The following is a 13,297-nucleotide window of genomic DNA, read 5'->3' as shown; positions in this document are numbered from 1 at the left end:
ACTGAGCTGCTACTCATGGGAGGTTTTTTTGATTTCTGCATATTCCCTGTAACTCTAGAGAATGTTGTGTGAGAAAGTCCCGGGAGATCAGCAGTTTTTGAGATAATCAAACCACCCCATCTGGCAGCAACAGTCAATCCATGATCAAAGTCACGTTTCTTCCCTATTCCGATGTTTGGTCTGAACAACAACTAAACCGCTTGCTTCAAGTTGGTTGGCTGATTAAATACTTGCATTGACAAGCAGCCGTATAGGTGTAAAATTGCCACTGAGTGTATATTCAGAGTTGTAAGCTGTATTCTGTGAATAACACCATGTTCAAAGTAAATGTTTTATCAAAATACACATATGTCACGCATACTACATTGAGATTCATTTTCTTATGCACATTCACAGTAGAATAAAGAAATACAATACTATTTGTTTATTCGTTTGTTTATTACTGAGAACACGAGTCGTGGAGCCCTTGAAGTTGAGTATATAGATTGTGGAATTAGTTCACTGTTGTGGTGAGTGGTTATCCACACTGGTTCAGGAACTTGACATTTGAAGAGTAATAACTGTTCCTGCTTGTGGGGTGGGACCTAAGGCTCCTGTATCTCCTGCGCAATTGATGTTTCTTCAAATACATTAAAGGTCAAAGTTCAAAAGTTCAAAGTAAATTCTATTATCAGAGTACATACATGTCACCACATATACCCGTGAGATTCTTTATCCTGTGGGAATACTCAACAAATCTATAGAACAGTAACTGCAAACATGATCAATGAACAACAAACTGTGCAAGTGCAAATATAAATAAATAGCAATAAATACCAAGAATATGAATTAACAAGATAAAGAGCCCTGGTGTGGGAACACCAGATATAGAATGAATGTAGTTATCCCCTTTTGTTCAAGAGTCTGATGGTTGAGGGGTAGTAACTGTTCCTGAACCTGGTGGTTCCTGTACCTTCTACCCAATGGCAGCAGTGAGAAAAGAGCATGGCCTGGGTGATCAGAATCTTTAATGATGGAAGCTGCTTTTCTACAGCACAATTTCATGCAGCTGCACATAATGATTGGGAGGGCTTTACCATGATGTACTGGGCCGAATCCACTACATTTTGTAGGGTTTTCCACTCAAAGACACTGGTGTTCCCATACCAGGCCATAATAAGACCATAAGACCTAGGAACAGAATTAGGCCATCTGGCCCATCAAGACTGCTCTGCAATTCAGTCATGCCTGATCCTTTCTTTCTTAATCTCCTCCTCAACCCCAGTTCCCAGCCTTCTCCCCATAACCTTTGATGCCATGTCCAATCAAGAACCTATCAATCCCTGCCTTAAATATACCCAATGACCTGGTCTCCACAGCTACATGCGGCAACAAATTCCACAAATTCACCAAACTTTGGCTAAAGAAATTTCTCCACATCTCTGATTTGAAATGGTGTCCCTCTATTCTGAGGCTGTGCCCTCTTGTCCTAGACTCTCCCACCATGGGAAACATCCTTTCCAGATCTACTCTGTCTAGGCCATATATGTCAAACTCAAATCCGGCCCGCGGTGGAATTATCTTTGGCCCGCGAGATAATATCTAATTACTATTAAAGCTGGCCCCAGTAATCGAAGCGCCTATGGCGTATGATATGGCTAATGCTGAGTTTATTCAGGTACCAGGTTTTCAGGGTTTTTAGTGTTTATTCGGCAGTCTTGCTCGGCAGTCTTCTTCATAAGAAATGGAATTTGTAAAGTGAAACACTTTGTAGTTATAGCAGAGACTGAGACACATGAGAGCAGGCTGAAAAAACGGAGGCAACGAAAGCTGCGTTTGCACGCGTCCGACTGATCCGGCCCGCATGAAGCTGCATTTTGCTCAATCCGGCCCGTGACCTAAAATGAGTTTGACACCCCTGGTCTAGGCCTTTTAACATTCAAAAGGTTTCAATGAGATACTCCTTCATCCTTCTGAATTCCAGCACGTACAGACCTAGAGCTACCACATGTTCCTCGTATGATAACCATTTCATTCCTGGAATCACCCTTGTGAACCTTCTCTGGACCATCTCCAATGCCAGCACATCTTTTCTAAGATGAGGGGCCCAAAACTGTTCAAGGTGAGGCCTCACCAATGCCTTATAAAACCTCAGCTCCTTGTTCTTGTATTCTAGACTTCTGGAAATGAATGCTTCAGAACACTTACCACCACACATCTATAGAAGTTTGCCAAGGTTTTTGATGACCTGTCAAACCTCTGCAGATTCCTGAGGACGACCAGGCACTGTCATGCTTTCTTTGCAGGACAGGTTCTCTGAGATAGTGACACCCAGGAATTTAAAGTTACATTAGATTGCACCCCTCAGAAGGCTTGAATCCTGGAAGTTTAGGGATTAGATATCACTTCAAAAATAATTAAAAATTCTTCAACAGCCCAGTCCGAGCCTAAGGCTCTTTCCTTCTGAATGACAGGAGTTTATTCAGATTCACATTCAGTTTCTGATTTATTTACCGCATATACATGGAGTGAAAGGCCTGAACAGATTCGATATGGCAAAATTATTTCCCACAGTAGGGGAGTCTAGGACAAGAGGGCATGACTTCAGGATTGAAAGACGACCATTTAGAACTGAGATGTGGAGAAATTACTTTAGTCAGAGGATGGTAAATCTGTGGAATTTGTTGCCACGAGTGGCTGGGGAGGCCAAGTCATTGGGTGTGTTTAAGGCAGAGATAGATAAGTTCTTGATTAGCCAGGGCATCAAAGGGTATGGGGAGAAGGCAGGGGAGTGGGGATGACTGGAAGAATTGGATCAGCCCATGACTGAATGGTGGAGCAAACTTGATGGGCCAAATGGCCTACTTCTGCTCCTATATCTTATGGTCTTATGAAATGTATTGTTTGCATTAACAAGCAACATGATTTACAGTTGTGCTGGGAGAGCTCGTAAGTGTGGCCACACATTCCAGCGCCAACATAGCGTGCCCACAACGTTCAGAACAACACAGAATACAACAAGCAACAGCAAAACTACCTTAATTCCTTCCTCCCATCTTGCACATGGACAGCTATCCAATTCCAGCACCGGCCTCCAGACTCCAGGATTCAGCCATTGGACTTGGACTTCCTGACTTAAGAGTATGACCTTCATCGGCCTCACCAAGGTGCTGCCCCTGTTGTGTCAATACATGTGCACACACAGAGCTTATTATAGTTACTGTTTTACCATCAGCAGTTGGAATAGGTTCATCATGAGGCCAAACCAATGGGAGAAGTCCAGCCTTCTCGCTTAAAAGACACTGCAAACTTCCTTTGCCTCGATTCTCAGTGGCTGCTTTCTTAGGTGCACCTGCTGGTTAATGCAAATATCTAATCAGCCAATCATGTAGCAGAAACTCATTGTATAAAAGCATGCAGACATGACAAAGACGTTCAGTCGTTGTTCAGACCGAACATCAGAATGGGGGGGGAAAGAAAATGAGATCTAAGTGACTTTGACTGTGGAATGTTTGTTAGTGCCTGCTCTCCTGCAATTTTCACACACAACAGTCTGAGTTTATAGAGAACGGTGCAATCAACAAAAAAACATACAGTGAGAGGCAGTTCTGTTGGTGAAAACACCTTGTAATGAGAGAGGTCAGAGGAGAATGGCCAGACTGGTTCAAGCTGACAGCACGGCGACAGTTACACAGATAACCACACTTCAGAACAGTGGTGCGTGGAGGAACATCTCTGAGTACACAGCACATTGAACCCTGAAGTGGATTTGCTACAGCAACAGAAGACAATGAACAAACACTCAGTGGCCAATTGAACATGTATAGGAAGTACCCAATAATGTGGCCACTGACTGGATATTCGCTGCAATAGAGTTCTTTCTGACCATCCCTGGAATAAGAATTTACATGTTGGTATTTACGTATTCATGCACATTTTATTCCATATGCATACTTTAGCCTCAGACTTTATTTTTATATAATTCTTTATTCATTATAATTGTTGAATGTTGTTTTCTGTTGCATGTCACATCAACACTGTGCACAGTGGCGTTTAAACTAGAGCTGCAGGGGGAGGGGAACCAGAGTGCCAGAACAGTTAGTGGAGCGGTTGTGGAGACAGATGCTGGTAGGATCTCAGACAGAGTCAGGAATCACAAGATGGAGCATGGTGTGACTAGTGTCCTGAGCTGTGTATACTTCCATAAGACCTTAAGATATAGGAGCAAAATTAGGCCACACACACAAAATGCTGGGGGAACTCAGCAGGCCAGGCAGCATCTATAGGAAGAAGCGCTGTTGACGTTTCAGGCCAAAACCCTTCGTCAGGAATAACTGAAAGAAAAGATAGTAAGAGGTTTGAAAGTAGGAGGGGGACGGGGAAATGTGAACTGATAGGAGAAGACCGGAGGGGGTGGGATGAAGCTAAGAGCCGGAAAGGTGATTGGCAAAAGGGATACAGAGCTGGAGAAGGGAAAGGATCATGGGACGGGAGGCCTAGGGAGAAAGAAAGGGGGAGGGGAGCACCAGAGGGAAATGGAGAACAGGCAAAGTGATGGGCAGAGAGAGAAAACAAAAAGGGGAGGGGGGAGAAATAAATAAATCAGGGATGGGGTAATTTCTTTCTCCCTAGGCCTCCCGTCCCATGATCCTTTCCCTTCCCCAGGTCTGTATCCCTTTTGCCAATCACCTTTCTGGCTCTTAGCTTCACCCCACCCCCTCTGGTCTTCTCCTATCATTTCGCATTTCCCCTTCCCCCCTCCTACTTTCAATTCTCTTACTATCTTTCCTTTCAGTTAGTCCTGACGAAGGGTCTTGGCCGGAAACGTCGACAGTGCTTCTCCCTATAGATGCTGCCTGGCCTGCTGCGTTCCACCAGCATTTTGTGTGTGTTGCTCGAATTTCCAGCATCTGCAGATTTCCTCGTGTTAGCAGAATGAGGCCATTTAGTCCATCGAGTCTGCTCCACCATTTCATCATGGTTGATCCAATTTTCCTCTCAGCCCCAGTCTCCTGTGTTCACCCTGTACCCCTTCATGCTCTAACCAATCAAGAATCTATCAACCTCTGCCTTAAATATACATGAAGACTTCAACTCCACAGCTGCCTATGGCAAAGAATTCCACAGATTCATCACTCTCTAGCTGAAAAAATTCCTCCTCATCTCTGTTCTAATATGATGCACCCATATTTTGAGGCTGTGCCCTCTTGTCTTAGCACCTCCCACCATAGGAAACATCCTTTCCACCTTTCCACATCCACTCCATCAAGGCCTTTTACCATTTGCTAGGTTTCAATTAGATTTCAATGCAAGAAGTATCATAGGAAAGACAGATGATCTCAGGGCCTGGATCAGCACCTGTGATTATGATTTTGTTGTCATTAGTGAGACTTGGTTGTAGGAGGGCAGGACTGGCCGTTCAATATTCTGGGGTTCTGTTGTTTTAGACATAACAGAGTGGGAGGGATTAAAATAGGAGGGGTGGTGTTACTAGTCAGGGAAAGTTTCACAGCAGTGCTCAGTCAGGACAGGATGGATAACTCATCAAGTGAGGCATTACAAGTGGAATTGAGAAATAAGAAAGCTATGACCACATTAATAGGATTGTATTACTGGCCACCCACCATTCTGAGGGATTTAGAGGAACAAATTTGTAGAGAGATTGCAGACTTTTGCAAGAAACATAAGGTTGATATAGGAGGTGATTTTAATTTTCCACATATTAAGATCATAAGACATAGGAGAAGAATTAGGCCATTTGGCCCATCAAGTCTGCTTCACAATTCAATCATGGCTGATCCTTTTTTAAAAATTTCCTCCTCAACCCAAGTTCCTGCCTTCTCCCCGTAACTTTTGATGCCATGTCCAATCAAGAACCTATCAATCTCTGCCTTAAATACACCCAACGACCCGGCCTCCACAGCTGCATGTGGCAACAAATTCCACAAATTCACCACCCTTTGGCTAAAGAAATTTCTCCGCATCTCCGTTTTGAAAGGGCTCCCCGCTATCCTGAGGCTGTGCCCTCTTGTCCTAGACTCTTCCACCATGGGAAACATCCTTTCCACATCTACTCTGTCTAGGCCTTTCAAAATTTGAAAGGTTTTAATGAGATCCTCCCTCATCCTTCTGAATTCCAGCGAGTACCGACCCAGAGTCATCAAATGTTTTTCGTATGATAATCCTTTCATTCCTGGAATCATCCTTGTGAACCTCCTCTGGATCCTCTCCAATATCAACACATCTTTTCTAAGATGAGTGGCCCAAAACTGTTCACAATACTCAAGGTGAGGCCTCACCAGTGCCGTATACAGCCTCAGCATCACATCCCTACTCTTGTATTATAGACCTTGAAATGAATACTAACATGGCATTTGTCTTCCTCAACCTGCAAGTTAACCTTCAGGGTGTTTTGCACAAGGACTCACATCTCTCTACATCTCAAATTCCTGGATTTCTGCCCGTTTAGAAAATAGTCCACACATTTATTATTGACAGGGATTCCCATACTGTAAAATTACTAGATGGGATAGAGTTTATCAGCTGGGTTCAGAAAAGTTTCCTATCAGTACTCAACAAGAGACTGTGTGATACTGGATCTGCTAATAGGGAAAGAGACAGGGCAGGTGACAGAAGTTTTTGTGGAGGAACATTTTGCATCCAGTGACTACAATGCCATTAGTTTTGAAATAACTGCAAAAAGATAGATCTAGTCCGCAGGTTGAGGTTCTAAATTGAAAGATGCTCAATTTTGATGGTCGGGCAAGTGTGGGTTGGGACAGGCTGTTTTCTGGCAAAGCTGTACTTGGTAAGTGGAGGCTTTCAAAAGGAAAATTTTGAGAGTGCAAAGCTTGTAGGTGCCTGTCAGAATAAAAGATTAAAAATAACAAGTATAGGGAACCTTGGCTTTCAAGAGATATTGAGGCCCTGGTTAAGAGTAAAAAGAGGTGCATAGCAGGTATAGACAGGTAGGAACAAATGAGGTGCTTATGCAGTATAAGAAATGCAAGAGAACACTTAAGAAAGAAATCAGGAGGCTAAAGAAATGCATGAAGTTGTTCTAGCAGACAAGGTGAAGGAGAATCTTAAGGGGTTCTGCAAAAATGTTAAGAGCAAAAGGATTGCTTGGGACAAAATTGGTCCTCTGGAAGATCAGAACGGTAATCCATGAAAACAGACAGGGGAGACGTTAAATGATTTTTTTGCCTCTGTGCTTACTCAGGAGATGGACACAGAGTCTGTAGAAGTGAGGCAAAAAGGCATCTACTTCATGGACTCTATTACAGAGGAGGAGATGTTTCCTATCCTGTGGCAAACTAGGGTGGATAAATCCCCAGGGCCTGAGAATGTGTTTCCTCAGACCCCATTGGAGGCAAATGCAGAAATTGCTGAGGCCCGAGCAGAGATAATTAAACCATCTTTAATTTCAGGAGAGGTACCAGAGGACTGGAGGATAACCAATGTTGTTCCGTTGTTTACGTAAGGCTCTAATTAGAAACCAGGAAATCATAGGCCCAGTGAGAATGGCATCAGTTGTGGGAAAGTTATTGGAAGGCATTCCAAGGGCCTGGATATATAAGTATTTGGATAGACATGGACTGATTAAGGACTGTAAGTGTGGCTTTGTGCATGGTAAATCATGTCTAACCACTCTTGTAGCATTTTCAAGGAAGTTACCAGGAAAGTAAATGAAGGTAAGGCAGTGGATGTTGTCTACATGGACTTTATCTAGGCAATTGACAAGGTCCCACATGGGAGGTTGGTCAAGAAGGTTGAGTCGCTTGGCACTCAAGATAAGGTAGTAAATTGGATGAGACATTGGCTTTGTGGGAGAAGCCAGAGAGTGGTAGTAAATGGCCACCTCTCTGACTGGAGTCCCGTGACTTGCAGAGTGCCACAGAGATCGATGCTGGGTCCTTTGTTGTTCATCATCTGTATCAATGATCTAGATAATAATGTAGTTAACTGGCTCAGCAAATTTGCAGATGACACCAAGATTGGGGGTGTGGTGGACAGTGAGAAGGCTATCATGCCTTGCAGAGGGATCTGCATCAGCTGGAAAAATGGGTTGAATAATGACAGATGGAATTGAATGCAGACAGGTGTGAGGTATTGCACTTCGTTAGGACCACCAGGGTAGGTCTTACATATTGAATGATAGGACACTGAAGAATGTGTAGAACAAAGGGATCTGGGAATACAGGTCCATAGTTCATTGAAAGTGGTGTCACAGTTAAATAGGGTGGTAAAGAAACATAAATCAATGTATTGAGTACAGGCAATGGGATGTGAAGTTGAAGTTAAGACAGTGGTGAGGCCTAATTTGGAGTATTGTTTGCAGATTTGGTCACCTATCTACAGAAAAGATATCAGTAAGGTTGAAAGAGTGCAGAGAAAACTTACAAGGATTTGTTGAGTCTGGAGGACCTGAATTATAAGGAAAAACTGAATAGGTTAGGATTGTATTCCTTAGAACATAGAAGATTGAGGGGAGATTTGATAGAGGTGTACAAAATTATGAGGGTTATAGATAGGGTAAATGTAAGCAGGCTTTTTTCACTGAAGTTTGGTGAGACTACAACAAGAGGTCATGAGTTAAGGGTGAAAGGTGAAAAGTTTAAGGGGAACATGAAGGGAAACTTCAGAAACCTGAAGGCACACACTCAGCGATTCAGGAACAGCTCCTTCCCCTCTGCCATCTGATTCCTAAATGGACATTGAACCTGTGGTGAACTACATGTACCTGTCTGGACACGCTCCCCCTGCTGACTGCTCCTGTGGCTCCTCCCACTGACCGTGGCTCCTCCCACAGACCCCGGTATAAAGGCGATTGGGGCCTGAGCCCTGCCCTCAGTCTCCAGGATGTAGTATGGTGGTCAATTGCTGCTTGTTCTTTCTTCCAGTCAATAAAAACCGATAACTTGCCTCAAGTCTCAGAGAGTTATTGATGGTGCATCAGAACCCTTGGACACTGCCTCACTGTTTTTAATATACAGTATTTCTGTTTTTTGCACGTTTCTTTAATCTATTTAAGTAGACTGAAATTGATTTACTTTTTTTTTCTCTCTTCTATGTTATGTATCGCATTGAACTGCTGCAGCTGAGTTAACAAATTTTACATCACATGTCGGTGATAATAAACCTGATTCTGATTCACTGCTCAGAGGGTGGGGAGAGTGTGGAATGAGCTACCAGCACAAGAGTGCATGCGAGCTGGATTTCAACATTTAAGCAAAGTTTGGATAGGTACATGAATGGTAGGGATATGGAAGGCTAATGTCCCGGTGCAGGTCAATGGGAGTAGGCAGTTTACATGGTTTCGGCATGGACAGGTAGGCCAAAGGGCTTATTTCTGTACAGTACTTCTCTGTGACTCTATAACACATGAGAACAAATTCCTAATACATTTAAATGTATATAATGAATAAAGTTGATCCCTGATCCTTGGTCTTCTGATTTTGTCGATATTATTGAGGAATTGAGGAACTTGAGGAATCTTGGCCTATTTCTCATCAAGTTATCAGAAATACAGTTCAGTTGAAAAGTTTTAGGCAAATATACATATAGCTAGGGTGCCTAAGACTTTTGCACGGTACTATAGTAATTTTATGTATTGCACTCTACTGTTATATACAATTTTCATGAGTGATGATAAACCTGATTCTGGTATGGGTCTCTATTGTGGACTGAGAGGGGGAAGTGGGCAGAGAGAGAGGGGAACTGTGGTTGGGTAAAGGAGAAGCAGGAAGCACCAGAGAGACATTCTGTAATGATCAATAAACTAATTGTTTGGAATCAAATGATCTTGCCTGGTGTCTCAAGCCTGCGTGTGTCTGTACACGCACCACACCCGCCCCTGGCACTCCTTCTCTGCCACCTGTCCCACACCCCTCCCACGGCGCTCCTCCCACACCATTCCCAGCATCCTTTGCTCCCGCCAGACTTACAAACTCGCTCTCTCCTCCGTATTGACAAATACAGTACTGTGCAAAAGTCTTAAGCACCCTAGTTATATATATGCCTAAGACTTTTGCACATTACTGTAATGAATTTATATTTGTGCAAGGCAGTGAAATAGACCTAGCTATATCCTAAATGACAGTACTACTCAGAATTAAGAAGAACAGGTAACTAACTCTTTTATAGGGCCTGTGCCCATAGATTTCAGTGCTACTGATTAAGAATATGCTATTTCTGTATGTGCTGCCGTTTGAGTCATGTGGTTTCAATTTACTTTTGAAACCATAGATCCAGCTCAGCATCAACTATTAGGCTTCTACTTTCCAATAACTTTAACAAAATATTTATCAGGATATAGGGTGTTCTATCGTTTGAGCTGAGCTTGGACGTAGAAGATTTTTTGAATAGGTTAGAAACACAAACGATTCTGCAGATGCTGGGAATCCAGGGCAACACATACAAAATGCTTTAGAAACTCAGCAGGTCAGGTAGCGTCCTCTGGCAGCTTCTAATCCTTTCCTTTCCTTCCCCCCCACCTTCTTACGCTGGCTTCTTCCCCCTTTTTTTCCAGTCCTGATGAGGGTCTCGTCCTGAAACATTGACTCCTTATTTCCTTCCATAGATGTTTCTTTGTGTTTTTCACATCATCAAAATGTTGTAAAGCAGCTTACAGCAAAGTAAATACCTTTTGAACACAGGCTACTAAATTTGGATGTCAAGATCATACTGAATGACAGACTAGGCTCAAAAGCCCGAATAACCTGGCAACACCTCATACTCTGTTTGGGTGGCATCCAACCTGATGGCATTACCATCGATTTCTGCAACTCGCAGTGATTTCTCCCTCCTCCCTCCCTCTCTCTTTTCCCATTCCCTACTCTCATCCCATCTCCTCTCCTCACCTCCCTCTGGTTCCCTCCTCTTCCCTTTTCTCCTATGGTCCACTGTGCTGTCCTATCAGATTCCTATATCCTCCGCCCTTTACCTCGTCCACTTATTCTCCTGCCTTCTCCCTTCATACCCTGACTAATCAAGCATCTATCAACCTCTGCCTTAAATATACCCAAAGACTTGGCCTCCACAGCTGTCTGTGGCAGCGAATTCCACAGATTCACCACTCTCTGGCTAAAGAACTTCCTCCTCATCTCCATTATAAACTAATGTCCTTCTATTCGGAGAGCACTTCTCTGATCTTAGACTCCCCCCCCCTCCCCCATAGGAAGCATCCTCTCCACATCTACTATATCAAAGTTTTTTTTATCAGATTCACTTGTCAAAGTTGTGTCCAAGGATGTGCATCAAGCTGGTTAAATACACAAAACAACATAAACATCTCAGCTGAGACAAAGGAAAAGTATGCGATTCTTAGATTTGCAGAACTATTAGATACAAAAATGTGAGGTGATGGAGTAAATGCAAAAGTCTTTTTCCACTTTGGCTGGGTGAGACTAGAACTAAAGGTCATGGGTCAAGGGTGGAAGGCAAAATGGTTAAGAGAACATGAGGGGGAACTTCTTCACTCAGAAGGTGGTAAGAAGGTGGAACGAGCTGCCAGTGGAGGTGGTGGATGTGGCTTCAGTTTCAACATTTAAGAGAAGTTTGGATAAGTACACGAAGGACTAGACAAGGTGAAAGTGGAGAGGACGTTTCTTATACTGTGGGAGTTTAGAACCAGATGGCACAGCCTCAGAAAACAAGGATGTCCCTTTAGAACAAAGACGAGGAAGAATTTCTTTAACCAGTCGGTGGTGAATTGTGGAATTCATTGCCATAGATGGCTGTGGAGGCCAAGTCATTGAGTCTATTTAAAGCAGAGGTTAATAGGTTCTTGATTAGTAAGGGTGTCAAAGGTTGGAGGCTGGAGAATGGGAAGAGAGGATAATAAATCAACCATGATGGAATGGTGGAGCAGATTCGATGGGCTGAATGGCCTAATTCTTCTCCAGCGTTTGATGGTCTTTTGGTCTTACAACAAGGAGAGAGTTTGGGATTCATGAAAGAAGAAAGAATGGAAAATCATCAGAACAATAAAATGACTAAAAGTTAGCATTGGCCAAGGCAAAGGGGAGTTAAGATTAGACAATGAAAAGACAAAAGGGCTTAGATATGAATAGAAATGGCAGAATCATGGCCCATTTCTGTTGATTTTATTTGAGTCTTCTAGATTTCAACATTTTAAAAAATTGATATCAGTAAAGTAAGGCAGCGTCGTTAAGACATTTGTTATAATTTGCTCAAAAATGAAGTAATTGCATCTGTGAGGCAGCATTCGTGACCTTACAGGATTCAAATGAACTTTACAGCAACTGACATTTTCTGAAGTGTAATTATCAGGAAATGCTACATTCAATTTGCACATAAGCTCAGACAGTTTCAGAATTGCCAACTACCTGTACTCGGAGAAACTATACAAATCAATTCTTCTTGCGGAATGATTCCAGACTTTCATAAGAAATTTTTAAAAAAACAAAGCTGGGGTTTTTTTTCCATTTTCCATTCTGGCTCCCCTGTTACCCCTCCTCTTCTCTTCACCTGCCCGTTACCTCCCTTTGATGCCTCTCCTCCTTCTCTTTCTTCCATGGCCCACTGTCTCCTGTCAGATTCCTTTGTCTTCCGCCTATCACATCCCAGCTTCGTACTTCAATCCCCCCCCCCCCACCTACCTTGCCCCTCATGTGGTTTTATCTATCACTTTCTAGCTTGTCCTCCTTCCTCTCCTCCCATCTTCTGATTTAGGATTCTGCCCCCTTCCTTTCCAGTCCTGGTGAAGGGTCTCGGCCTGGAACATCAACTGTTTATTCCCTCAGTGGATGCTGCCTGACTTGCTGTGCTCATCCAGCATTTTGTGTACGTTGCTAAAGATGGGAATAGTTTAACAAATAAAAGAGAAGAGCTGCCTCAGAACAGATTAATCATGAGCTGCCAGTGCTCACAGCAATTGTCCATCCATCACCGAGTTTCCACGTCTCAGATTTGCGTATGCTTGTGTAACGTGCTACAAGCAGATGCACACATCCATCTAATCACAGAATCTGAAGAAAATAATTTAAAAGTTCACATAGAGCACCAAACACCACAACACAGTACAGGTCGCTTGGCTTATAATGTTGTATACATTGTACCGTGAGGTCTCTGCTGGTCGAGGTCAGCCATGGATCTAGATACGCAAGCCAGGGCAGTACGATATGGAGAGCCAGCTTTTGGCCACGTAGCAGGCTCCCCTTCGCCGTGCATCTGATGAACCCAAAAGAACAGCAGAGACTTGGAACAGTTTGGCACCAGCAGCATCGCTGGAGTTGCCTGTCAGTGTTGAACTCAATGTAGGACTCCTTAGGGAATCCAGCTCCAGACTTTTCCC

The sequence above is a fragment of the Hemitrygon akajei genome, chromosome 2 (genome assembly GCF_048418815.1).
Source record: "Hemitrygon akajei chromosome 2, sHemAka1.3, whole genome shotgun sequence".
NCBI classification, from domain to species: domain Eukaryota; kingdom Metazoa; phylum Chordata; class Chondrichthyes; order Myliobatiformes; family Dasyatidae; genus Hemitrygon; species Hemitrygon akajei.
This window is presented reverse-complemented; position numbering follows the sequence as displayed.